Source organism: Pinus tabuliformis, chromosome J, assembly GCF_031772625.1.
Source record: "Pinus tabuliformis cultivar Carrire ecotype Pingquan chromosome J, CPIR1, whole genome shotgun sequence".
Classification (NCBI taxonomy): Eukaryota; Viridiplantae; Streptophyta; class Pinopsida; order Pinales; family Pinaceae; genus Pinus; species Pinus tabuliformis.
Genome location: NC_142295.1, coordinates 158,721,818 through 158,726,976, shown reverse-complemented (window position 1 = coordinate 158,726,976; position 5,159 = coordinate 158,721,818). Strand labels below are relative to the sequence as shown.

The 5,159-nt window shown below is 38.3% G+C and overlaps 1 pseudogene; it reads right to left on the bottom strand.

Moving 5' to 3' along the window:
• Positions 1-2,424, bottom strand: part of LOC149226142 (putative UDP-glucosyl transferase 73B6) — a 9,396-nt pseudogene extending 6,972 nt beyond the window's left edge.
• Between the last annotated feature and the right edge of the window lie 2,735 nt (positions 2,425-5,159).

The window sequence follows — 5,159 nt, the reverse complement described above, 5'->3', positions numbered from 1 at the left end:
TATATAATTTTATTTAATTAAAGATGCTGTGGCTATTCTCTAATTAATTAAAATTATATGGATCACTAGACATTATTTTTGTTGCATAAACAAAACTTAACTAGAGAGAAAAATAATGTTTACTGAAAAGAGTAAGTCAAAATGACATTTTAAATAAACTCCATATAACTGTTTCTTGCCAAAAAAAAAAAAAAAAAAAACAAAAACTGCCATAAATGTCAGCATTACGGTAAACAATAGTAATAATTCTTCACAAAATCAAAATTAAAGTTAAAGCAGTCAGCATTACCGTAAATGACTGCAAACCGATTGTTCACAATTACATTTTGTTGTGCTAAAAATAAATTTTCACATGTTTTCCTTGGCCTTTTAGTTATCTATAAGCAATTATTCCAATGTGGCCATGGTAATGATCATTAAGACCTTTCAGTCAGCACCCAGTAAGGCTTTTAAGGACCAACTCTTCAAAGCATTGGCGTTTCAGTTGAGAATAAAACAAGTCTGATAATTTTCACCATATCCGAGGCTCAAAATAAAAACTCTTGCGATACCCTAAGAATGGAATAAAGCCACACAGTTAAACCCTTACGTGCTACTTTTGTCCATTCAATCAAGCGTTAGCGTGGAAAGGATAAAGCCATATAGTTAAGCCCTTAATTGCTATGTCTGTACATTCAGTCAATTGATAGCTTGTAAATGATAAGGGGATATGGGTCCATTGAACAACCGACCAATACATCTCGCTCAATTTGTTGTTACAGGAGAACCCATTAAACCATATATAGAGAGAGAGAGAGACATTTTGCTTTATACATACATTCCCTGAACCCCTTAATTCAACTTTGGCATCGGGAAACAAAACGAAGCAATAAAATAAATTTGAACTGACCTGTACATACACGCACTTTTGAATGATAAGTAATCAGGAGGGGGTTTGGGTTTCTTTGTCGTCGTTCTTATTACTCTCGTTACTCTTGGAAGTGGAGAGGGAAGACAGGGGATTAGATCCTTTGATGAACCAGCCGAGTGCGAAGAAGGAAACACCGGCCAAAATGGCAGTTCCCCATGCCTGAGAATACCACCTGCTGTACTGCCTAATGGCGAAAAAATCTAATGACAAATACGATATTTTCTAACAAGAAAAAGCCATTCGTTTAAAAGCGACTGAATTCGAATTTTCGAGGGGCGAGAAAACAAATTTCTCGGGGCATGGACTGTGATTTTTGTTATCAAGGCAGAGATAAATGTTACGCTCTGATACCAATGTTAAACAATTATGCAACAGTGATTCTGTATGCGGAAAAACTCAAAGAATCTTAAAACTTAATGCCCAGAAATATAAATTCCCTCCAGCTATTGGTGACGTTCTTGATGCAAACCACAGTCCACTTGCTTCTTTACTTCAGCACTCCAGTTTCAATCCAAGCAAAAAGAAAAGAATACAGAAAGTCTGAAGGCACTTCCAAGCTCTGCTCTCTCAGCTAGATGGTGTAAAAAACTAAAGGGGATTGAGATGCAAGCTTGGGGACCAAACAGATAAATTTATAGCCAAGCTTTCATCAAGCTTCTGATGGCTATGTGGCTATGTGTCAGGGGTTCTACAGATCAAGGTAGAGAACTCCGGATGGAGTAATGGACCACTTCAGAAGCTCCCAACAAGAAAATTAATTAACTGCATTTGATTTCCTTAATTTAAGAAAATTACTGCAATTAGTTTCCAGAAATTAAAGAAATACTGCAAGTGACTTCCACAATTGTAGACAGCAGTTGGTAAAGAACTTAATGGAGCTTAACACATAAAAAAACTTGTCGCCTCCCTCTACGCTTTTCTGCGGCATGTGATTAAGCATGGAGTGCATGATCGACAAGGCGAAGGCCCCTGCCGTCAGGAAAACCACGATGGGGATCCCGAACTTTTTTTGCCCGTGCGGTGAATCCATCTTGTAGTCATGTCGCCAATGATGCATGAGATTGCAGAAGAATAATGGGGAGACTCCTCGCCATTCATTTGCTGCTCCAGCCATTCTTCCGGAGGCTCGGCTAACTTGTGGGACGAAGTGATAAGTTTATCGAAGACATGATAGAGAACGTTGTCGAAGCTTTCGATTCCCGGGGGCACTACCTCGATGGAAGGCATTGGTAGAGACACCAGCCGGATGTCCAGATTCGAACCCTGGACCTGAGGGTCGAGACGTTTGGCGTCCCCGGGGGTCGTTATATAAGAAACGGCGAGGCCCTGTGAGGCGAGAAGCTTGGCCAGTTCCAGGAATGGAATGAGATGGCCCTGCCCCATGAATGGAACGGCAACCACATGAGGTTTGCTTTCTTCCATTATCAGTCAACTGCCAAAAATAATAATAATGGATACGCTACCTGAATGGTTAGATTGGTCCTCGACCATTCTTAATTTCAAGAGTGAAGATGCCAGGGGCGTACCTTAAAAAAATTTACATTTCTGCCTGTGACATTCAAATTGTTTTCGGCCAAAAAAAAGTCACTTTGCATCTGACATTTTAATACTTAATTGCAGTGCGTTTATAAATGGTGCAGGGAAACCAAAAGAATAAAACTGAAAGTGGGAGCATCATTTCAATCCGAGATTTCAGTGGTAAAATCCAAGAACTTGGAAGCTGCAGTCCTTGCTTTGCAGGCGGAAAACATCTTTGATCAAACTTACGCTTTGATAGACATATCGATATTCCCCATATATATATATATATATATATATATATATATAAAGTTGAAGTTACTCAAGGAATCGGATTTGGTTTCATCTCATCCACATTTTGATGACGGTTCTCCTGAATGAAAATTAGCCTGGATATGAAAGAGAAAATGTGTTGGCAATGCCAGGTATGATGCGTATCCACGTAGGCTGCATATCCACATAGACATATAGAATCTACGTAGTTTATATATAAAAATAATTTTGTGTGCATGTGGAAGCCTTCTTATGGATACGAAGAGAAAAGGTCCTGGCAATGGTAGGTATGATGCGTATCCACGTACGCGTATAGAATCTAAACTTTATATATAAAGTTATTTTTGTGTGTATATGGAAGCCTATACAAAGCCCAACAGTTTTTTAAATTTTATTTTAGTGTGTATTTTCTAATATTATGCAGTTATGAGGTTTCACTTTAAAAGTTAAATTTAAAAAATGATCATGACTGCATTTTTAATTGTTTTTCAAGTATGTTTTATTTTACAAATGTATTTAAACTAGCAATTATATTATATGTTACAAAGGAAATGTCTTATGGGAGGTAGAAAAGAATAGCATTGAAGATAGGAGAATTTTTTTTATGTAATTTTATTTATTTACGGACATTTCTGTGAGAAAAACTTTGCAGAAATTTTTTAAAAGACCTTCAATGCTCTTCTATGATTAGTCCATTTAGTCTCATCTCTCTTTCCCAAGTACTCTTCATTTGGTGAATGCATTGAAAGAGTGTCCATGAAAACCATGGTTTTGGTGGCTTGGAGCTAAGTTGGCATTGATGATAGGAAGAAATTTTGAGGATTTGAAAGAAAGCTTTACTCTGGATCTATTTTATTGGGGATGAACTTTCTCACAGTACAGGGTCTATTAGGTACATACGCTCCATTTGGGTATTGTCCAAAATTAAAAGGAACACGCTGCCTTGATGCCATCCAAATTATTGTAGTTAAGATCCCTGCTAGATCTTCCTTTGTCTCTAACTTTGGCCACCTGCCACCCATATTATTGTAGTTAAGATATCTACTAGATCTTCCTTTGTCTCCATCTTTAGTCACTAGGATGCATGTAATAATATCTAGAAGGAGTGTTCCTACATTGTTGTGGAGCAAGTCAATTATGATTAAAGAGGGTATGTGGTTGTGTGCATGCTAGAAAATTAGGAAGGGGCTAATTTCTAGAAAATCAGAGTTGAAGATAAATTACCATTGCAGAAGGTGCATGTGGAAAATTTTGATTCTTCTAATACGTTTTGTGTTGAGTTTGCAAATATGAAAGATCGAGTATGTAAATGTTTTCTATTATGATCAAGTCCAAAAGATCAGTGACTAGGAAGAAATTGAGTATTTCCTTGAAAGTGATGAGATGAACATTGCATCTAGTTTGTGCACAAACTCAAAGCTTATGAAAAATGGGAAAGTTACAATGTATAAAGGCAGGGAACTTGTGGCTGCACAACAACCAAATATGTTTAAGAAATGATATTGGTACCTAAAGAGCAAGATGTCATAGGAGAGTATCCCAACTTGAGGCAACAACGGGTGGTTATTTATGAGGTTTTTGATTCATCGAGTATTGATGGAGAATGGTAAATGAAAGTAAAGTCATGTTTTTACTGTCTCAAATTAAACCACATTCCTTGCAAGCCTCGGTGTAAAAATTAGCATCTATATTAATGAAGCCATGTATAAGATGCAATCTCATAATCATTTATCCTAATAATCAATAGTGGGTTTAACTCATTGGTACCTTATCACTTGATTCTAGGAGTGTTCAAATTCATCTCATCTATTCACACTTAATAGATTATATTAGGTATTCTAAGGTCCATTTCTATCATTGGTGGGTGCCATTGTGTCCATTAATGGTTTTCCTCATTAAATGGTACTAAAGTAGTTTCTTCTATGCTTGACTTTACCTCTCATGTTCATATATTATAGAATCATACCATTCATAGGTGTTAGCTCTGCTACGGATTGTTGATAATTCAAAGAAGCCAGAGTAAGCTTGGTCCTCTGTTTTAGCTCAAAAGAAGCCTATGCCAGTGTGTTCCCGCCACCCTCCACCTTGCTCATCCTCATTTCTCCTTATTCCCGGGGGTCCTTTGTTTAAAATCGCATATAAGAGCTTTTGCTCTTAGCCCCGAGCGTAGAGTTAAAATTGCCATATGACTATTTCCTCATAACCGTGCACTTTTACAAAGTCCCTGGCCCGTGGCTGTCCCTGTCACATCAGTCCCACCAAACATGTGCGTTTAACCTTCGTCGTCCGATCGTTTGCCGCACGATCCGACGACATTCGCACCTCCCGCCGCCGAAACATGCCCTCGCTTTAACTTGCGGGGAAAGCGGTTTCCCATCGGTCCCATCCGCCACGTGTCATGCTATAAACGTGATCGCGAGCCCATGTACGAATACCGCCGCAGCTCCAAAGGTGGTGC